General features: G+C 45.7%; 1 long non-coding RNA gene across 1 annotated transcript in view; it reads right to left on the bottom strand.

Moving 5' to 3' along the window:
* LOC141264519 (uncharacterized) overlaps window positions 1-13,475 on the bottom strand; it is a 43,388-nt gene extending 29,913 nt beyond the window's left edge. Inside the window, exon 1 of the long non-coding RNA XR_012319983.1 lies at window positions 13,342-13,475. This is a non-coding gene — a long non-coding RNA (uncharacterized lncRNA). The remainder of the gene's footprint in view (window positions 1-13,341) is intronic.
* Window positions 13,476-23,234: the final 9,759 nt, after the last annotated feature.

The raw sequence follows: 23,234 nt of genomic DNA, 5'->3' as shown, positions 1-23,234 counted from the left end.
TTTACATGGACGTGATTCTGATCTTGCTCTTTTACATGGGCGGGAGTCTGACCTCGCTCTTTTACAAGGGCGGGAGTCGGACCTTGCTCTTTTACATGGACGTGATTCTGACCTTGCTCTTTTAAATAGGCGGGAGTCTGACCTCGGTCTTTTACATGGGCGGGAGTCTGACCTTGCTCTTTTACATGGACGTGATTCTGACCTTGCTCTTTTAAATAGGCGGGAGTCGCACCTTGCTCTTTTATATGGGCGGGAGTCTGACCTTGCTCTTTTACATGGGTGGGAGTCTGACCTCGGTCTTTTACATGGACGTGATTCTGACCTTGCTCTTTTACATGGACGTGATTCTGACCTTGCTCTTTTACATGGACGTGATTCTGACCTTGCTCTTTTACATGGACGTGATTCTGACCTTGCTCTTTTACATGGGTGGGAGTCTGACCTTTCTCTTTTACATGGACATGATTCTGACCTTGCTCTTTTACATGGACGTGATTCTGACCTTTCTCTTTTACATGGACGTGATTCTGACCTTTCTCTTTTACATGGATGTGATTCTGACCTTGCTCTTTTACATGGGCGTGATTCTGACCTTTCTCTTTTACATGAACGGGAGTCTGTCCTTGCTCTTTTAAATAGGCGGGTGTCTGACCTCGGTCTTTTACATGGATGTGATTCTGACCTTTCTCTTTTACATGGATGGGAGTCTGACCTTGCTCTTTTACATGGGTGGGAGTCTGACCTCGGTCTTTTACATGGACGTGATTCTGACCTTGCTCTTTTATATGGACAGGAGTCTGACCTTGCTCTTTTACATGGATGGGAGTCTGACCTTGCTCTTTTATATGGGTGGGAGTCTGACCTCGGTCTTTTACATGGACGTGATTCTGACCTTGCTCTTTTACATGGACGTGATTCTGACCTTGCTCTTTTACATGGACGTGATTCTGACCTTGCTCTTTTACATGGACGTGATTCTGACCTTGCTCTTTTACATGGGCGTGATTCTGACCTTTCTCTTTTACATGAACGGGAGTCTGACCTTGCTCTTTTAAATAGGCGGGTGTCTGACCTCGGTCTTTTACATGGACGTGATTCTGACCTTTCTCTTTTACATGGACGTGATTCTGACCTTGCTCTTTTACATGGATGGGAGTCTGACCTTGCTCTTTTACATGGGTGGGAGTCTGACCTCGGTCTTTTACATGGACGTGATTCTGACCTTGCTCTTTTACATGGACGTGATTCTGACCTTGCTCTTTTACATGGATGTGATTCTGACCTTGCTCTTTTACATGGGTGGGAGTCTGACCTTTCTCTTTTACATGGACATGATTCTGACCTTGCTCTTTTACATGGACGTGATTCTGACCTTTCTCTTTTACATGGATGTGATTCTGACCTTGCTCTTTTACATGGGCGTGATTCTGACCTTTCTCTTTTACATGAACGGGAGTCTGACCTTGCTCTTTTAAATAGGCGGGTGTCTGACCTCGGTCTTTTACATGGACGTGATTCTGACCTTTCTCTTTTACATGGACGTGATTCTGACCTTGCTCTTTTACATGGATGGGAGTCTGACCTTGCTCTTTTACATGGGTGGGAGTCTGACCTCGGTCTTTTACATGGACGTGATTCTGACCTTGCTCTTTTACATGGACGTGATTCTGACCTTGCTCTTTTACATGGGTGGGAGTCTGACCTCGGTCTTTTACATGGGCGGGAGTCTGACCTTGCTCTTTTACATGGACGTGATTCTGACCTTGCTCTTTTAAATAGGCGGGTGTCTGACCTCGGTCTTTTACATGGACGTGATTCTGACCTTTCTCTTTTACATGGACGTGATTCTGACCTTGCTCTTTTACATGGATGGGAGTCTGACCTTGCTCTTTTACATGGGTGGGAGTCTGACCTCGGTCTTTTACATGGACGTGATTCTGACCTTGCTCTTTTACATGGACGTGATTCTGACCTTGCTCTTTTACATGGGTGGGAGTCTGACCTCGGTCTTTTACATGGGCGGGAGTCTGACCTTGCTCTTTTACATGGACGTGATTCTGACCTTGCTCTTTTAAATAGGCGGGAGTCTGACCTCGGTCTTTTACATAGGCGGGAGTCGCACCTTGCTCTTTTATATGGGTGGGAGTCTGACCTCGGTCTTTTACATGGACGTGATTCTGACCTTGCTCTTTTACATGGATGTGATTCTGACCTTGCTCTTTTATATGGACGTGATTCTGACCTTGCTCTTTTACATGGTCGTGATTCTGACCTGGCTCTTTTATATGGACATGAATGTCTGTCCTTGCTCTTTTAAATAGGCGGGAGTCTGACCTTGGTCTTTTACAAGGGCGGGAGTCTGACCTTGCTCTTTTAAATAGGCGGGAGTCTGACCTCGGTCTTTTACATGGACAGGAGTCTGACCTTGCTCTTTTACATGGACAGGAGTCTGACCTTGCTCTTTTACATGGACGTGATTCTGACCTTGCTCTTTTACATGGACGTGATTCTGACCTCGGTCTTTTACATGGGCGGGAGTCGGACCTCGGTCTTTTAAATAGGCAGGAGTCTGACCTCGGTCTTTTACATGGGCGAGAGTCTGACCTCGGTCTTTTACATGGACGTGATTCTGACCTTGCTCTTTTATATGGACGTGATTCTAACCTTGCTCTTTTATATGGACATGAATGTCTGATTTTGCTCTTTTAAATAGGTGGGAGTCTGACTTCGGTCTTTTACATGGACAGGAGTCTGACCTTGGTCTTTTACATGGTCAGGAGTCGGACCTTGCTCTTTTACATGGACGGGAGTCTGACCTTGCTCTTTTACATGGACGGGAGTCTGACCTTGCTCTTTTACATGGACGGGAGTCTGACCTTGGTCTTTTACATGGACAGGAGTCTGACCTTGGTCTTTTACATGGACAGGAGTCTGACCTTGCCCTTTTACATGGACGTGATTCTGACCTTTCTCTTTTACATGGATGTGATTCTGACCTTGCTCTTTTACATGGGCGTGATTCTGACCTTTCTCTTTTACATGAACGGGAGTCTGACCTTGCTCTTTTAAATAGGCGGGTGTCTGACCTCGGTCTTTTACATGGACGTGATTCTGACCTTTCTCTTTTACATGGATGGGAGTCTGACCTTGCTCTTTTACATGGGTGGGAGTCTGACCTCGGTCTTTTACATGGACGTGATTCTGACCTTGCTCTTTTACATGGACGTGATTCTGACCTTGCTCTTTTACATGGGTGGGAGTCTGACCTCGGTCTTTTACATGGGCGGGAGTCGCACCTTGCTCTTTTATATGGGTGGGAGTCTGACCTTGCTCTTTTACATGGACGTGATTCTGACCTTGCTCTTTTACATGGATGTGATTCTGACCTTGCTCTTTTATATGGACGTGATTCTGACCTTGCTCTTTTACATGGTCGTGATTCTGACCTGGCTCTTTTATATGGACATGAATGTCTGTCCTTGCTCTTTTAAATAGGCGGGAGTCTGACCTTGGTCTTTTACAAGGGCGGGAGTCTGACCTTGCTCTTTTAAATAGGCGGGAGTCTGACCTCGGTCTTTTACATGGACAGGAGTCTGACCTTGCTCTTTTACATGGACGTGATTCTGACCTTGCTCTTTTACATGGACGTGATTCTGACCTCGGTCTTTTACATGGGCGGGAGTCGGACCTCGGTCTTTTAAATAGGCAGGAGTCTGACCTCGGTCTTTTACATGGGCGAGAGTCTGACCTCGGTCTTTTACATGGACGTGATTCTGACCTTGCTCTTTTATATGGACGTGATTCTAACCTTGCTCTTTTATATGGACATGAATGTCTGATTTTGCTCTTTTAAATAGGTGGGAGTCTGACTTCGGTCTTTTACATGGACAGGAGTCTGACCTTGGTCTTTTACATGGTCAGGAGTCGGACCTTGCTCTTTTACATGGACGGGAGTCTGACCTTGCTCTTTTACATGGACGGGAGTCTGACCTTGCTCTTTTACATGGACGGGAGTCTGACCTTGGTCTTTTACATGGACAGGAGTCTGACCTTGGTCTTTTACATGGACAGGAGTCTGACCTTGCCCTTTTACATGGACAGGAGTCTGACCTTGCTCTTTTACATGGACAGGAGTCTGACCTTGGTCTTTTACATGGACAGGAGTCTGACCTTGCTCTTTTACATGGACGTGATTCTGATCTTGCTCTTTTACATGGGCGGGAGTCTGACCTCGCTCTTTTACAAGGGCGGGAGTCGGACCTTGCTCTTTTACATGGACGTGATTCTGACCTTGCTCTTTTAAATAGGCGGGAGTCTGACCTCGGTCTTTTACATGGGCGGGAGTCTGACCTTGCTCTTTTACATGGACGTGATTCTGACCTTGCTCTTTTAAATAGGCGGGAGTCGCACCTTGCTCTTTTATATGGGCGGGAGTCTGACCTTGCTCTTTTACATGGGTGGGAGTCTGACCTCGGTCTTTTACATGGACGTGATTCTGACCTTGCTCTTTTACATGGACGTGATTCTGACCTTGCTCTTTTACATGGACGTGATTCTGACCTTGCTCTTTTACATGGACGTGATTCTGACCTTGCTCTTTTACATGGGTGGGAGTCTGACCTTTCTCTTTTACATGGACATGATTCTGACCTTGCTCTTTTACATGGACGTGATTCTGACCTTTCTCTTTTACATGGACGTGATTCTGACCTTTCTCTTTTACATGGATGTGATTCTGACCTTGCTCTTTTACATGGGCGTGATTCTGACCTTTCTCTTTTACATGAACGGGAGTCTGTCCTTGCTCTTTTAAATAGGCGGGTGTCTGACCTCGGTCTTTTACATGGATGTGATTCTGACCTTTCTCTTTTACATGGATGGGAGTCTGACCTTGCTCTTTTACATGGGTGGGAGTCTGACCTCGGTCTTTTACATGGACGTGATTCTGACCTTGCTCTTTTATATGGACAGGAGTCTGACCTTGCTCTTTTACATGGATGGGAGTCTGACCTTGCTCTTTTATATGGGTGGGAGTCTGACCTCGGTCTTTTACATGGACGTGATTCTGACCTTGCTCTTTTACATGGACGTGATTCTGACCTTGCTCTTTTACATGGACGTGATTCTGACCTTGCTCTTTTACATGGACGTGATTCTGACCTTGCTCTTTTACATGGGCGTGATTCTGACCTTTCTCTTTTACATGAACGGGAGTCTGACCTTGCTCTTTTAAATAGGCGGGTGTCTGACCTCGGTCTTTTACATGGACGTGATTCTGACCTTTCTCTTTTACATGGACGTGATTCTGACCTTGCTCTTTTACATGGATGGGAGTCTGACCTTGCTCTTTTACATGGGTGGGAGTCTGACCTCGGTCTTTTACATGGACGTGATTCTGACCTTGCTCTTTTACATGGACGTGATTCTGACCTTGCTCTTTTACATGGATGTGATTCTGACCTTGCTCTTTTACATGGGTGGGAGTCTGACCTTTCTCTTTTACATGGACATGATTCTGACCTTGCTCTTTTACATGGACGTGATTCTGACCTTTCTCTTTTACATGGATGTGATTCTGACCTTGCTCTTTTACATGGGCGTGATTCTGACCTTTCTCTTTTACATGAACGGGAGTCTGACCTTGCTCTTTTAAATAGGCGGGTGTCTGACCTCGGTCTTTTACATGGACGTGATTCTGACCTTTCTCTTTTACATGGACGTGATTCTGACCTTGCTCTTTTACATGGATGGGAGTCTGACCTTGCTCTTTTACATGGGTGGGAGTCTGACCTCGGTCTTTTACATGGACGTGATTCTGACCTTGCTCTTTTACATGGACGTGATTCTGACCTTGCTCTTTTACATGGGTGGGAGTCTGACCTCGGTCTTTTACATGGGCGGGAGTCTGACCTTGCTCTTTTACATGGACGTGATTCTGACCTTGCTCTTTTAAATAGGCGGGTGTCTGACCTCGGTCTTTTACATGGACGTGATTCTGACCTTTCTCTTTTACATGGACGTGATTCTGACCTTGCTCTTTTACATGGATGGGAGTCTGACCTTGCTCTTTTACATGGGTGGGAGTCTGACCTCGGTCTTTTACATGGACGTGATTCTGACCTTGCTCTTTTACATGGACGTGATTCTGACCTTGCTCTTTTACATGGGTGGGAGTCTGACCTCGGTCTTTTACATGGGCGGGAGTCTGACCTTGCTCTTTTACATGGACGTGATTCTGACCTTGCTCTTTTAAATAGGCGGGAGTCTGACCTCGGTCTTTTACATAGGCGGGAGTCGCACCTTGCTCTTTTATATGGGTGGGAGTCTGACCTCGGTCTTTTACATGGACGTGATTCTGACCTTGCTCTTTTACATGGATGTGATTCTGACCTTGCTCTTTTATATGGACGTGATTCTGACCTTGCTCTTTTACATGGTCGTGATTCTGACCTGGCTCTTTTATATGGACATGAATGTCTGTCCTTGCTCTTTTAAATAGGCGGGAGTCTGACCTTGGTCTTTTACAAGGGCGGGAGTCTGACCTTGCTCTTTTAAATAGGCGGGAGTCTGACCTCGGTCTTTTACATGGACAGGAGTCTGACCTTGCTCTTTTACATGGACAGGAGTCTGACCTTGCTCTTTTACATGGACGTGATTCTGACCTTGCTCTTTTACATGGACGTGATTCTGACCTCGGTCTTTTACATGGGCGGGAGTCGGACCTCGGTCTTTTAAATAGGCAGGAGTCTGACCTCGGTCTTTTACATGGGCGAGAGTCTGACCTCGGTCTTTTACATGGACGTGATTCTGACCTTGCTCTTTTATATGGACGTGATTCTAACCTTGCTCTTTTATATGGACATGAATGTCTGATTTTGCTCTTTTAAATAGGTGGGAGTCTGACTTCGGTCTTTTACATGGACAGGAGTCTGACCTTGGTCTTTTACATGGGCAGGAGTCGGACCTTGCTCTTTTACATGGACGGGAGTCTGACCTTGCTCTTTTACATGGACGGGAGTCTGACCTTGCTCTTTTACATGGACGGGAGTCTGACCTTGCTCTTTTACATGGACGGGAGTCTGACCTTGGTCTTTTACATGGACAGGAGTCTGACCTTGGTCTTTTACATGGACAGGAGTCTGACCTTGCTCTTTTACGTGGACGGGAGTTTGACCTTGCTCTTTTACATGGACGGGAGTCTGACCTTGCTCTTTTACATGGGCAGGAGTCGGACCTTGCTCTTTTACATGGACGGGAGTCGGACCTTGCTCTTTTACATGGAAAAATAGTTTCCTGCTTAAAAAGTACTCATCAATCAGAGTCAATAATTAGGTAAAATTAACCAACAATTTTTTACAATTGGCAATTTTCAATACAATTTTACAAATTCTCCAATTTGGTAATTTTGATTACTAAACAAATTACTTTGGGCCAATGTAACAATTATAGTTATAATACTATTTTAACTGTAATATTTCCTTTCTTTAGAATTCTTTTTTTGTTTCTTTCTTCATTTGGTGTTCTCAGAATTGAATTGAAAAATGGGCAGTTACTATCGCCCAATTTTTTTAAAGAAATTTACTATGTATTTTGGAGTGATTGGGTGTACACACCATATATGCACTATGTACAGTTGCATAGAGGCACAGTAGTTAAAAGAGGCAGAGTACTCATAAAAGCAGCTTCCTACTGACAAAAAAATTGCATTTAAGGGGCTATTTTAAAGGGGATGTCCAGGATTTAACAATTATTAGTGGGGTACAATGGTGGTGTCCCATACCCGGTACCTCCACTGATCAGCTGAAAACTGCTTTGTCACTTGCTGGAAGTAAAAAAAAAAGTAGAGGCCTAAACACTTCTGAATCGATATGGCTGCTGTGTTGTATTCTGTACGTCACTAAGGCTGTGTGCCCACTATGTGTTTTTTAAGCGTTTCCGCAGCGGCAATTCTGCTGCAGAAACGCTTAAAAATCGCTTGGTAGAAGGTCTGCCATGTTCCCCAATGATAATCCGCATGTGCTGTGCACATGCTGCGGAAATTTCCGCTGAGGATTATCATTGCGGAAAAATAAGCAGCACTGCCAATTATTTTACTGAAGCGCGGCGTTTTCGCCGCCACTGACTTGCATTGGAACGCATGTAATCCGCATCACTGGATCTGTACATGAGGATTACATGTGTTTCAATGTGCGGATGGTACCCGGGTTTGGAGAAGAGGAGACTCTCCTCCGGACCCGGGTACCATAGAACCTGTTAAAAAAAGAATAAAATAAAAAATATACATTATACTTACCTTCTGATGGCCCCCGGTGTCCTTGTCTCTGCTTGCTGGCAGCTCGCGGTGGACTCAAGGACCTGCGGTGACGTCATTTAGTCATGTGACGAGTCATGCGACCGCTGATGTCGGCAGGTCCTTAAATCTACCGTGAGCTGCCGGCAAGCAGAGACAAGGACTCCGGGGGCCATCAGAAGTTAAGTATATATTTATTTTTTATTTTTTACCATTCTTTAAGGTCACAGTATATAAATCCATGCCGGTTGCATGGATTTATATAGTGTGACCAAGTTGTCAAGCACTTTCCATGTGATGCTAAAATCGCTTGTCAACCCGCATGCGGAAATGCCAGTGAAGAACGCTTCACTTCCGCTTGTCCCTGGCAGGAAAAACTCATGTACAATCCACATGTACAATCCGCATGCACAATCCGCATGTACAATCCACATGCGTTTTTTCTGCCAGGGAGATGCAGAAACGCTCAGGAAAAATCCAGAGCATTTCTGCATCGTGGGCACATAGCCTTAGTCCCACTGCTGAAGAAGTTTTCTGATGATTAGTGGGGGCACTCGAATGTTGTTATCTCCTGAACAACCGCGTTAATCCATTTATGACTCAGAATTGAATTGGTAGAAAGATATAAGTAGGGTGCTCAACGCTGAGGTCTTCATGAACAAGGCCAATAGCTCTTGAACCACGAATTTGCAAGCAGCACGCCCAATCCTCTATGTCATCGAAAACCAAGATCAATAAATGTGAATTGATTTGCCAAAGTAACAAAACGTTGCATCGTGGTACAAAAAGTTGCATTCACAAGATGTCAATTCAATGCATAGCAAGGTCTAGATGGTCCCAAGTTTTCCTTCTTCCACCATGGAATGGTTTACTAAGACCAAGTGGTGTATCTAACGGAATTGTACTGGTGGCTATAGCACCCTTGCCCTAGTGCCTGAGGGGACCCAAGGTCCCTCCAACACTAGACACCAGTATTATAAATGGAACATGATATTTGGGATGCCCAGCTGTGTATTATTCTAACCATATTTGTCAACTTTCCTGAAACATCCAAGAGGTTCCAGAAATAAGGTAAGATCAAGTTGGCAAAATTTCTGTTAAGACTCCCCCGGTGAAGTGGATCATCTAAGTTTTAAGTGCAAGTGAGCACATGGACCCCAGACATTGATGCAGCAAGCAGCAAGGCACGTGGGCAGCGAGGACTGTAAAGGCTTACCAGGAATCTCAAGATCAGTAAGATGGATGAAGTGGAATACAACAGGGATGGATGCAAGCACAAACACAAAAAAACAGTACAGATGGTGAAGCACACTTAACATAGGACTAGGAGTCTTAATCCAAAGACACAGGTGTGTGTCTAAATGGGCATTAAATAAGTCTAGGTCTAGGGAGATGATGTCATTGAGCCACACCGCGCAACTTGCAAAACCTGACGTGGAGCACAACAGAGGGCAGCGAACCCAGAGGAAGGAAGCGGAGCCGGAATACCCAGGACTGGTGTAACAATCTCCTAGGTGCTCCCCAAAACCTCTGGGAAAATAGCGCTTCAAAAAGTTTCTTGTGCGTGATACCGGGATGCTCATTAGATGCATTCTCAGCCTTCAATTGTTGATTGGCTTATAGACGGGGTATGGAAGGCTGGAAACTGGGGTGTGGTCTATAGAAAAACTTCTGCCTAGGGCTTTGCATGCTGAAACCAGCGACTATCCAGAGCCGTATCTCTGAAATTTAACGAGTATAGTAATGTCTCTGCTGAGACCCGTCAATCCACGATTCAATGTCAATGGCCTTCCTTGGTGACATCGATATGAGACTGCCATACTCACTGGATATCTGTTCTACTTGAGTTAGGCTTGTAGGATCAGTAAGTATATCTGGAAAAGGGCAAAAAGTTCTGTTTGTCTTCTTGTTATTTTGTTATTTTTAGTATAATTGCTGTGCAACTTTTCCAGTTGAACGGATTAAAGGGCAAAAACAATAAGTGCAGCGAGATCAAGAAGCTGTAAAATTCACAGCGCTGTTTATTTTTATCCTCAACATCTGTAGTCTCCACTCAGCGGTATCTCAATGTAAGAAACCTGGAATAATGTCATCTCAGGAACCTGATCCACCAGATTGACGTCTAAAAGCCCCCTGTACTCAACGCTTCAGCTCTGCACAGATGTCATGTGCGGGAGATGGGACCTGTCGTCGCAGGATCCATTCACCAGGAGGGTCACCCTCCTCTGCCTCTGACGTCCAGCTGTCTGTCCTGCTGGCTGACAACATGTTTAGTCAACACTCAGGTCCGCGGATCCCACGCGGGAGTGTTTAATGGGGGACGTAATGGAAAGACAGCAGGCCTTGTTTGTTTAACAGAATGGCTGTTATATGGTAACATCGAGTTAAGCTAATAAGGGATCAGTGTCAGATGCGGGGACTTGGAGTAGTTTGAGACTCACAAGGTTATTCCATATGTGCTAACTCTCCTCGAAAAAAGTAATATCTCAGTGGCGTACTGCTAATTGCAGCAGACCATGCGGCCACTATGGGGCGAGTAAGTCGGGGGAAGAGAGGAGCTGCTGACAAACAGCAACCCGTCCCCTGTTTCTCAATTTCAATGATCTTTGCATCCTCAGAATGTAGATACAGTTGAATACAGTGGTGTATTCACTGAGACTCAGTGCAGCAGGCGCAATGACATCACTAGATTGCACCTGCAGTGCGAGGCCTCAGTCCAAACACAGCACAGACTAGAGTGGGGTCCGGGGCTAGGTGAGTCGTTTTTATTTTTTTGCTTCATCATTCAGTACTTACTGGGAGGCTTTGGAGGCATCATAATATGTGGGTGGCTGTGGGACCACAACACTTTGGGGGGATCATACTGTGTGGGGGACTGTGGAGGCATCATACTGTATTGGCAGCTGTGGGGACATCATACAATGGGTGGATCATACCTGGTGGGGAGCTGTGAAGGCCTAATACTGTGGGAGGAGGCTACTGTGACAAGATACTGTTTTGGGGGCTATAAGAACATTAAACTGTGTTCGGGGCACTATGGGGGCATCATACTTAGCTGGGGGCAATGTTGGGGGCATTATACAGTGCATGTGTGATAATACTGTTGGGAATTTACTGTGGGGGTATTATACTGTGTGCAGGTGGGATTTTGGGAGACATTATACTCATACATACATATGGTGGGCCATGAAAAGGGGTATTGTAATGGGTGAGAAGTGAACACTAACTGGCTTCAATAGGCACAAAATGACTGTGCCGTAACAAATCTCTTTCTCCATGTCTTTAAAGATTGGTAGGTATGCCTCTTTGTAGTCGCAAAAGGGCATACCTACCAATAAAGGGGCATATCTACCAATAAAGGGGCATACCTACCAATCTTTAAACACATGGAGAAAGAGATGCGTTACTCCTATGGTGCCGTGAAACTTTCCATGGAAATGGACCTATAAAAAAAAAGCACCGATCGATTCGTATATAATTGATCGTCTTTTGCTAGAAATAAATTTGCCCTTTTGAGTGCACCTTAAAGAGTATCTATTGCCAGTTTGTGGCTGGCAAAATAATCAGCTCAACAGTATAACCCCTTAAATGGCCCTTTCAAGGGTGACAGCAGCATTTAAGAGGCTTCAATATGTCTGCCATCACTTCTGGGTGCCGATTGGTTGTCATGGCAGCTAGGGGCCTTCTGAAGGCCTTCATGCCTGCCATGTGAAATCTGCTATGAAGCCCAGCCTGTGGCTGGATGTCATAAGAGACCAGTGACTTTACAGTACACTGCAATACTATAGTATCACTGTGTATTATATGGGCAATCAAGTGATCACAGTTTCAATACCCGTAAGGAGACTAACTAATTTAAAAGGTAAAAAAAAAACATAAAAAGAATGTAAAAATAACAAAAAAATAAAATAAAAATTTAAATAGCCTCCCTTTTTCCTAAATGAAAATAGGAAACAATAATTGCCATTTTGGGGTTTGTTGCAACCCCCTCCAAAAAAATGCTATAATTAGGGATCACCTGAAAATAATATCAATTAAAACTTCAAGACAACACACATAAAATAATCCCTCACACAGCTCTATCGATGTAAAGATTTTAAAAAATACAAGTCTCAAAAAAATTGGCATTAAAAACCTGATTTTTTTTAACAATATTCTGAATTTATTTTAACCACTAAAATATAAAAGATACCTTAAAAGTTTGGTACTGACCTGGGGAATCATATTGACAGGTAAATTTTACAGCACAATGAGTGCTGTAAAAGAAAGCCCAAAAAACAATGAGACTTGGCATTTAGAATTTTTTTCCCCATTTTTCAGTACATTATATGATGAAATAAATGGTGTCATTCAAAACTACAACTAGTCCCGCAAAATGAAAAAAAAAAAAAAAAAAAAAAAACAAGCCCTCATGTAGAAGGAAGAATAAAAAAGTTTTGCCTCTTGTAAATACGAAAATGCAAAGATGAATAAAAAAATAAAAAAAATAAATAAATAATGGAATCTTAAAAAGAAAAATAGAAAAAGTAAAGCACATTCCTTACTAAAAAAAAAAATAATTCCAAATAAACATTATACATTATGACCATTCTATGATCTCAATGTAGAGTCTCTACAAATGTAAAATCTGATCTAACTTGATGTTAAAGGGTTGCGGTGCTGATCAGGAGTAAGCTGTTAGGGCACTGGAAATTAATATGTTTTTATGTTTCCTACAGTGCCTCCACAGGGGAAAAGAAGTATTACATTGTTCTTATTGAAATCAGGCTGAATATTTATATATGGATGTGTCGGGTCCTCCAGGATGAAATATGCTAGTTGTAACTTTTCTAATTAATAGATGCAATGATTTCCCCCAAGTAGGGCTAGTAGTTACAACTCTGCATACATGGATGATGCCACATGGATGTAAATGATCTGAACAAAGCCTCTTTTGCAGGGCACCATTTGCTACCCGTACTTTGGCACATGGGAAATCGCAGTTGCACAGTAAGCTACTATTACTTTTTAGCCCGCTCAGCATAACACATTTAGTTTATGGACAACTATACCTTTGTCTGCCCAGGGAACTGCTGTCGTAGGCTGGGGCCGTCAATCCATACTCAGCAGAGCCCTGAGCTATAATTGACTTGTTAGGCAATGTCAGCTATTGCATTCCTTGGTTTAGAGCCAGCGCTGTGTGTAATATCTCAGTCAGCCTGTTACTAGTTAATCCTTTCCTAATCTGTTGTTTTGCACAACTGGGGTACAAGGAAAAAATAGCTTCGATATAGGAAAATTTTCAAAAATTTTTTTTTTGTAGAGCATCTTCTTATGTCACCATCAATAGAGTACCGGAAGCAGTTTACGCAGTTTACAAATGTTAACCGGTGCCCCTCCACCGGCTGTACATCTTCCGGTTAGAGGCTTGCTTAACCAGCGCACGTGTGCTGACTTGTGTGATTCATCCATGGTTTCATGTAACGAGCAATAGCTGCAACCCGGGAGTTTCTATGAGGCAATAGAGAGTGTACTCAGAGCTTCTCATCAGAGACTTTCACCATTTATATGGCATTTATATACCTCTCCCTTGATGGCACCTGGCAACCTGACTCTCCAAAAACAAGTTTGTAACAGGGCCACTAACAAGGTTGCATTATATATGGTATCTGGCACCAGTAAAAGGCGATTCATCAGACCTGGCCACCTCATTCCACTGCACCATGGTCCAGTTCTGATGCTCACGTGCCCATCACAGGCACTTTTAGTGGTAGATGGCCACCTTGACCGATCTACAAAAACCCATACACCAGAAGTTGAGACGCTCTGCTCATTCTGACACCTTTCTATCATATCCAGCAGTAACTATTTCATCAATTTGCTCTACAGTAGCTCTTCTGCAGGATCGTACCAGGCGGGCACAACATCTGCTGCTAAAAATGTGAAATCTCCCCATTTCTGTGATATTGAGGACTGCCGGAGCTTCTAGATAACGTTGGGCAATGTTGAATCTCACAACAGATGGACATATTTGCTCTTTTTCCTGGCAAGACTTGTTCTTATAGGGTTGACTGCTCCTGTATAAAACTTTCCTAAAACAAACAATAACCCTGTATTTACAGCAAATATAGGGACGATCCGAGCGATATCCATTCATCTGATACATAATGTATCTTTGTTTTATTAATGGAGCGTCACATATTTTTGAAAACATTGGAGCAGGGGTGCCAACTTGACTTTTTATTTTGCCTGGACGGCTTATCAAAAAATCAAGGACAGTCAATATTTTTAACGGACACATTGGAGAACCATAATAAATCATTATGATTAGAAGTAATCTATGTCTACAGCCCATAATTCTGACACTGAGACATCAGCTGCATTGACTGTAAACTATAAAATGATGATAATTACAGTCATAATAATCTGTATAACCTTCTTCAACTTCAAAAAAATTACAGACGTTTTAAAAAAAATTATGGACAGGGAAAAAATAACCAATTTTTAAGACGGTCCTGAAATTTCTAGATGGTTGACAACCCTAAGCTAAATTTGTCTTATAACTAGAGTTGAGCGATACCTTCCGATATCAGGAAATATCGTATCGGATTGGATCGGATCGATACCCAAAAAGTATCGGATATCGCCGATTCCGATACCGGAAACCAATGCAAGTCAATGGGACACAAATATCGGAATGAAAATAAACCCTTTCTTTCCTTGTAGGTTAATTCTACATGAAGTAAAACAACTAAGAATAATGTAGAATGTATTACGCGAAAAGCCGGCAATTCATCAGCGGCATACACCGGTACCCGACAATTTATAACAGAAAGAATAGAGAATCATGCATAGATTAGATAGATAGAAACATATCAGTCACATATATATGAAGTACAGTGACAGTGTTGCTTACTGCACTTGTCATTTAGTGTAAAGGATTTATTTAAAAATACAATAGTGTTTTCATGCACCGTCTCTTTAAAAAAGCCGGTCGGCAATTCAGCATCTGTACCTGACAATTTAGAATAGAAGGAATAGAGAATCACACATAGATTAGATAGATAGAAACATGTCAGTCACATATATATGAAGTACAGTGACAGTGTTGATTACTGTACTTGTCATTTAGTGTTAAAATAAAGGATTTATTTAAAAAAAAAATTGGCGTGGGGTTCCCCTTAATTTTAGTCTCTAGCGGAAGTTAAGCAGACGGCTGGGGCAGATGTTTGAAGCCTGGGAAGGGGGTAATACCCACGGAGCTTCCCAGGCTACTAATATCAGCCCCCAGCTGAATACCTAGCCTATTAAAATGGGGGACCCCCTCAAAAAAATGACGTGGGGTCCCCTCTAATTTAATAGCTAGCAAAGGCTAGGCAGACAGCTGGGGGCTGATATTAATAGCCCAGGAAGGGAGCCATGAATATTGGCCCCCTCCCAGGCTAGAAACACCAGCCGTCAGCCGCCCCAGAAATGGCGCATCCATAGGATGCGCCAATTCTGGCACTTAGCCTCGCTCTTCCACGCTGCCCTGGTGCGGTGGCAGGGGGTTATAGGGTTGGGGTTCATGTCAGCGCCAGCTGCCATGAAGCCCAGGTTAGTAATGATGGGCGTCTATAAGACACCCCCATTACTAACCTACAAAGTGTTAAAAAGAAAAAAAACACTACACCCAGAAAAAAATAATTTATTTGAAATAAAAAACACAATTTTATTTAATTCTTAGTTTACTAAAAAAAAATAGTTACCTGTCCACGTTCCTGCGCTGATCTCCCATGCACAGCTGTCACATCTGGAGATGGTGACAGCTGTGCATGGCTGCTGTAAGCTCACGCTGCCGGGAACACGTCCGCTCCCGGCAGCGGGAGCCACTGACTGAGGTCACCAGAGTGCATTCAGGCAGCGCAGCTCCGGAGACCTCCTTTTCGGCACTGCTGTACCGTGGGAATTTCTCACGATACAGCAGGGCCGTAAAGGAGCTAACCGGAGCAGCGCTGCCTGAACTCCGGCGAACCCGCTTATGCAATGACGGGGCTGCTTTACGGCCCCGTTATTCTAGCGGCGGCAGCGGTTCAGAGCGGTCACATTCTATGTGGCTGCTCTAAACTGGAGATCATCGTGGGACACTCGTGGACTACTACGGAGGGGTAAGGATAAGGTTGTGGTTTATTATTTTATATTTTATTACAGGAGATCGATGGCTTCGGGGAATTAGGTGTCTAGGTGAGTATAGGTGTAGTTTTTTATTTTTTACTTTATTTTAGGTGGCGATCGGCGGGGACAGGTAATGTATAAACTAATTTATTGTAGGCAACCACTGGCCACCAATGACATGTATTTAAAATTTATTGGGGACACAGTAGGGCAATTTAAATAGCAGGATCAGGCTGATGGAAACTACTGCTCCCATCGAGCTGATCCTGCTGGCACGAGTGGACGGGGGACAGACATAGGCCGATGGGAGTAGTAGTGTCACATCGGCCTATGTCTGCCTGCACGCACACACCCGCAGACATCGCACAGACACCGCACACACTTGCAGACATCGCACAGACACCGCACACACCCGCAGACATCGCACAGACACCGCACACACTCGCAGACATCGCACAGACACCGCACACACTCGCAGACATCGCACAGACACCGCAGACATCGCACAGACACCGCGCACACCCGCACACATCGCACAGACACCGCACACACCCGCAGACATCGCACAGACACCCCGCACACACTCGCAGACACACGCACAGACACCCCGCACACACTCGCAGACACACGCACAGACACCCACACACACCAATCATGACGGGCTGATCGTCTGGGAGGTGAGGCTGACCTGTGCGGCCGTGGGAAAGTTCATGTGAGTTCATGCAATGCAGTCAAGCATGAACTCACGTGAACCCTCTGAGGGCACCGCGGCGACTTCAAATGAACAGCTGATCGGCATCACCTGATACCTCAGCTGTTCATTTGAAATAACCGGCGGGAAAGCGCAGCACAGAACGGGAAAGCCGGCGGTGAAGTCTTTTCACTGCCGGTTTCCCCGCCCGGGTCCTTCACTCCCCGCTCCTTGGTGCTGCGCTCCCCGCCCGGTCCTAACTTACGATCGGGATGGGAGGTGGCGAGGGGAGCGGAGGATCGGGGTGGGAGGCTGCGGGGAAGCAGTATGGGGCTGTGTGATTGTTTAAAAGCCAGCGGCTTTTTACCGCCCGCCGACTTTTAAATGATCAGGAGAATTCTCCCACACTGGGATGGCATTCTGATGACAGGCTGGATCTCAGCTGAGCGCTGCCATCCAGCTTGTCATACTTCAGAGACACTGCAGAGCGCAGGCATTATTGGAACTTCCGATTCCGGTATTCGATATTGTAAAAGTATCGGAATTAAGTATCGGAATTCCGATACCGCGAATATCGGCCGATACCCGATATTTCAGTATCGGAATGCTCAACACTACTTAGAACCGAAACACCACATGCATTATGTGTCTTTTTAAACCCTTTTGTGAATTACTCAAGAGCAAGGGGTGTAGATTAACAGGAATGGGTCACGGTTTAAAATGCAACTGTAATGGCTCAGTTTGGGGATTCGATCCGCTGCCCTATTTCTGTGTGGTCAGTTCCCCTGGCTGCTGAGCTAATGCCTTTTTTTCCCTGTCCAAATGCTGATGGTTCCAATTGTCTTTATTCCCCCTGTGAAGACCCGGGGTCTTCTGTGGGCATAATACTACTCAGACAACACAGGCTGAGGGTAAAACAGTGTGGCAATGTTTTATTGAACCACCAACAGCCAATAAACAGATGGAACGGTCCCATCAAATACCCAAGATGGTGCAAAATTACACAGTCTCACCCTTCTGCTGGCCCAATGGGAATAGAGCAGCTGCGACTTTGGGACTTCCAGGGCCAACTACCTCAACTAGTGGCCCCACACTTTTGGTGGGCCCCCACAGAGAGCAGATAGTGGCAAGCTTAGGAAGATGACAGTCCATCAATGTACAAACCCAGGAGACCTGAGGGTCCCACCCTGGCTTCTCCAAGAGTTTCCATGAGGCCAGATGACTGGCTGGTTCCAATCTGGCTTCTCTGAATGTCTCCATGGGCTCCAGGCGACCGGAGGGTCCCACTTGGCAACCCCAAACAACATATCCATGGATCCATGGGACCAGGTGACCTCATCGTCCCAACCTGGTTTCCCCATGGGTTCTCTGATGGTCAATGGAGCAGATCTGTATCCTTCCAGTGAGGGCTGTATACCCTTAGGCCGGAATCATGTAGAATCCAAATCTGTGTCTTTCTGGATCAAGTCATGCTACCAAGCTAATGTCCTGAAGAGTCTGTCTGATCTTTGATTCTCTTTGTAAAGACTGCCTGCTACAGAGGTCCTTAAATAGTTCCCAATTGTTCTTTCAAGCACACATCCACAGGTCAAGGATTAGGGAGGGTATTATTCCACAGGTCTCAGGTCTCATTGTTTGAGCATTTAATCAATTTACATAGTTGGTATAGCAGGGGGGCTCTTGTAAATCAACATTTATCTGGCTTTAGTACAATATGCAATTAGCATATTAACAAACATTATTGTTTCCAGACTAAGAGAAGTCAACATTCAGGTTTATACACATAATAGTATGTCCTCCTTGACCAGCCACAGAAAAAGACATACATTCACAAGGCAACACAATAGTGTATTTCTCTTGGCTTAACAAATCTAGATGTCTGGCTGATTAAGATTAGAAACTGTTTCGTCACACCCTCTTCTTGGTTTTCTCTTCTCCAGTTGTTTTCCATTTTCCTATTTTGGTCTGCCATATCACATTCTGGTTTGGGTTTTATATGTTCACCCTTCACTGCACTTCCTTGCTGGCTATACCTCTAGGTGGACTTGGGTTTAGAAGTTCCAATCCTTCAGCTAAGGGTTTTACCTTGCATAATAAACACCAGTTGTATTCCTGTTTATTTTCCTTCCCAGTTCCTCTTCCTTTCAGCTCTTTAGGTTTCTGGGAGGTTATACTTGTTTCATTTACTTTTGGCTCTCCCTAGCATTCCCTCTCTACCCTACATAAATGTGTTTTTATTTTCTCACCCTGGGTTTTGTAACTTCTTGCACACTCTACTCTCCTCTTGTTGGCAGTGTGTTTCGACCTCCCCTATGGTTCCCCTCTTAAGAAGGCCTTTTAGGGAGCCAGGTCAAAGGTGGTGTTCTTGAGTTGTGCACTAGGGTCTTTCTAATCTGTTCAGGGATCAGATGGGTGTGAGTGCGGTGTCTCCCTGTAGTAGGTCTTCCCTTTTTCTATTACCTGTGAGTGAGTGTGTCTTACATTAATAACAGCAACAATGTGTGCCAAAATTGTGGCAAAATGTTGGTGTAAAAGATTAACAAAAAGCAAGTCAAGGGAGAATTAGATGAGTGTCTATCCAGCATACCCTTACCTTTAGATCAGGGTGAGTAAAGTAGTATTCAGTGAATTAAATATTAAATATTAGACTTCCCCAATTTCTGATAAGGTAAAAAATGCATTTAATTACTTTTCTCCCTTTGTTTGTCCAACTGGAGGGTCCAATTCCAGTCTTGGGGGAAAAAAGTCATATACAGACCCTAAGTATGTCACAGGGACATGATGCAAATATTAAAAAAGACCACTCCTTTATTAGTGGGCCTCAGTACAAGAAAAGTAGGTGGACCTATTGCTGCCCAACAGATAATTTGTCAAGAGCAATGGGACCATCAGAAAACTCCACTCTCAATTCTCTAATTGATTTTGATCTTTTTTTGGGTCTAACCTGGTCTCATTATTACAATTTACAGTAGTAGACAGTACAAATTATTGTTAAGATCTCCTACAAGGTGTAACATCCCTGGCGGCGAGCTTGCATAGTGCACCACCTCCCACTATGCAAGACCGCAATCTTACCTGTCAGTCCAGCCTACAAACCTTGCTCCAGTTCATGCTATGTGCATGTCTCTTGACTGACTGTTTAGGGCGGCGGCCCGGTTACTTCCTGATTCTTATAGCTGCTGTGGGCGCAACCCTAATGCGTCTCCAGCCTATTGCTGTGAGTCACTGGATATTTAAACCCCCTCCACCCAGTAGGAGATGCCTGAGCAACACCTTCACTCAGTTAGTCTTTGCTACTGAATTGCCAGGTCCTGTCCTGTTTCTAGTCTGTTTCCGCCATTCTGGGGGCTGTATACCCAGGCCTGTTACCTGTGACTTCTAGTCCGTTCTTGTATCTCATTGCAGTAGCAGTTCCTGTCTGAACTGTATCCTAGCCTGTTACCTGTTGTCTCTATGTCCATACCTTTCCTTTTCCTTCAGTATCTGAACCTGCACCTAACTCCTACTTGTCTCTGTACTTCTGTTTGTGAGTTTTGTGTCCACTCGCTACTTCATGCGAAATACCTTGTGTGTATCTGGTTCTGCTTGTCCCTTTTCCCTTCCTCCATATCTTCCTCCTGTGTTCTAGCCATCTTCCTGCATTTTCCTGTCTGTTCCATGTGAACAGAGCCCTGTCCTCTCTGCCTTGTCCACCGCACCTGCGGTTTTGCTCCGCTGTCTTGCCCACCGCTCCGGCGGTTTCTCTCCGCTCTGACTTGCCCACCGCTCCGGCGGCTTCCCTCTGCTCTGCCTTACCCACCGCTCCGGCGGTTTCTCTCTGCTCTGATTTGCCCACCACTCCAGCGGCTTCCCTCTGCTCTGCCTTACCCACCGCTCCAGCGGCTCCACTCCGCTCTGACTTGCCCACCGCTCCGGCGGCTTCTCTCTGCTCTGCCTTGCCCACCGCTCCGGTGGTTTCTCTCTGCTCTGCCTTGCTCACCGCACCAGCGGTTTCTCTCTGCTCTGACTTGCCCACCACTCCGGTGGCTTCTCTCTGCTCTGCCTTGCCCACCACTCCGACGGCTTCTCTCTGCTCTGCCTTGTCCACCGCACCTGCGGTTCCGCTCTGCTCTGCCTTGTCCACCGCACCTGCGGTTTCTCTCTGCTCTGCCTTGTCCACCGCTCCGGCGGTTAAGCTCTGCTCTGCTTTGCCCACCGCACCTGCGGTTTTCGCTCCGCTCTGCTTGCTGACCGCACCAGCAGTTCCTCTCTGCTCTGCCTTGTCCTCCGCTCTGGCAGTTTCGCTTTACTCTGCTTGTCTACCGCATCTGCAGCTCTGTACCTGTCTCCCAGTCTGTACTGGACCCTATCCATCCTGCGCTCCAACCTGCTAGTACCTCCCTGTCTGCACTCCAGCTGTGCTTGCCAGTGCCCACCTGTCTACATACCAGCCGTGCTTGCCAGTGCCCACCTGTCTGCATACCAGCCGTACTTGCCAGTGCCCACCTGTCTGCATACCAGCCGTACTTGCCAGTACCCACCTGTCTGCATACCAGCCGTACTTGCCAATACCCACCTGCCTGTATGCCAGTTTAACCTGCCTGTTCCTGCATTCCCCGGTGTGGGTCAACAACTGTGACCGGGGTCTGACCTGGAGTCGCACCTGGTCCCTCTGCTCGGTTCCTTCTTGGTCCACGGAGTCGACTAAGCCGCCGTGCGACCTTGGACGGATCGGGTTGATACTTAGTTATGCCCTTCAGGCACTCCTCGGTTCATGGTACAGTGGGATCACTAATTACGCTCACGCCAGTCAGTCCGGGCGCGAGTGACTCGCCCCCTGGACCGTGGGGCACTCGGATCCGGGCAACAGGGCAATGATGGGGGTAGTAGTGGCAACCCGGTCCGTGGCTCAGGGTGGTCAGACCAGTGGCAGTCTTCTATATGTTTTGCAATGTCCGACTACGCCACCCGTGGATTGCGGTCAGGGCTAACCGCCGCTGCAGTGCAGACCGCTGGGGCAGATGTAAACGTGCAGCACCGAATAGTACTACTCCCCACGGGAGGAGTATGGCCCCAGGGCAGTATATAATGGATGATGGAGGGGGATGATTCCAACAGCAACAGCCAGGAAACGGAGGCCTCTTAAACAGTTCAGGGTCTTTCTTAGAACAGGTGAAACGACCCAAAAACAGGCCCGGTTAGGAGGGGGCCTGGATGTCTGAGAACAAGTGGGAAGCTGGCCCTGATCAGGGTGAGGGTGTAGGCCTACCGTGCTCTCTGCGCTCTCTCTGGCTATTTCCCTCCTCGTGGTGTAATAGCCCACGTTCCTGAGCTCACCGTGTCTTCTCGCCCGTATGGCTGGCGACTTGGGTCCCTTTTTACTCTTGGCCTGGTGTGGCTTCACCGGTCCCTTCTGCTGTGGTGGAACCTCCGGGCTTCTTAGGCCAAAGGACATACAGTCCTCTGCGGACTGGTTATTTGCTGTAGGGCTTGGAATCCTCACATCCTCAGACACCAAAGTCTGGTAGATTAGTTTCTCTATCTGCCAGGACAGGCTCGCTTCACCTCTTGTCCCTGGCTCGTGGCTCTCCTACTGCCACACGGCCTCTTAGGCTGCAACACAACTGTCTGTCCCTGCTCTGGGACACCTCTCACTCCAGAGACATGTTGTTCAGTTCTCCTCTAACCCTGCCCCCAGTTCCAGCTTTTATAGGGGCAGCCTGCTCCCCCTACTGGCCTAGGACAGGAGGTATTGAATGCTAATGGTCCTTGACCAGAGAACCTCCCCCTTGCTCTCAGACACAGCTTTATTATACATTTGTGGCATCCAGGCCAGGGTGACACACGAGCGTAACACAAGGTCATTTTGCACATATGGGATGTACACCCCAAGGGCCTTCCCAGTTCCGTAATCAGATAAGGTCATGAAATTTGGACACCTAGAAATCTAAACTTTCACAAGTCCTGCAGCAGAAAGTTCTATACTTCCTTGAGGAAAAAGAAATATACCCATATTCAAGACTTAGAAGATTTTTTACTTCATAAATTTCTAAATGTTAAGTCATCTAGGTCCCAGAAGTTCCTTGACCCACATTCTACTTGGCTAGGCAATCACCATGGGCATGGTTCTCTTTATTAAGT

The sequence above is a fragment of the Phyllobates terribilis genome, unplaced genomic scaffold, assembly GCF_046119375.1.
Source record: "Phyllobates terribilis strain yellow unplaced genomic scaffold, ASM4611937v1 Scaffold_4__5_contigs__length_816908805, whole genome shotgun sequence".
Classification (NCBI taxonomy): Eukaryota; Metazoa; Chordata; class Amphibia; order Anura; family Dendrobatidae; genus Phyllobates; species Phyllobates terribilis.
Note: the sequence above shows the minus strand (reverse complement) of the source record. Positions and strands in the feature narration are given on the sequence as shown.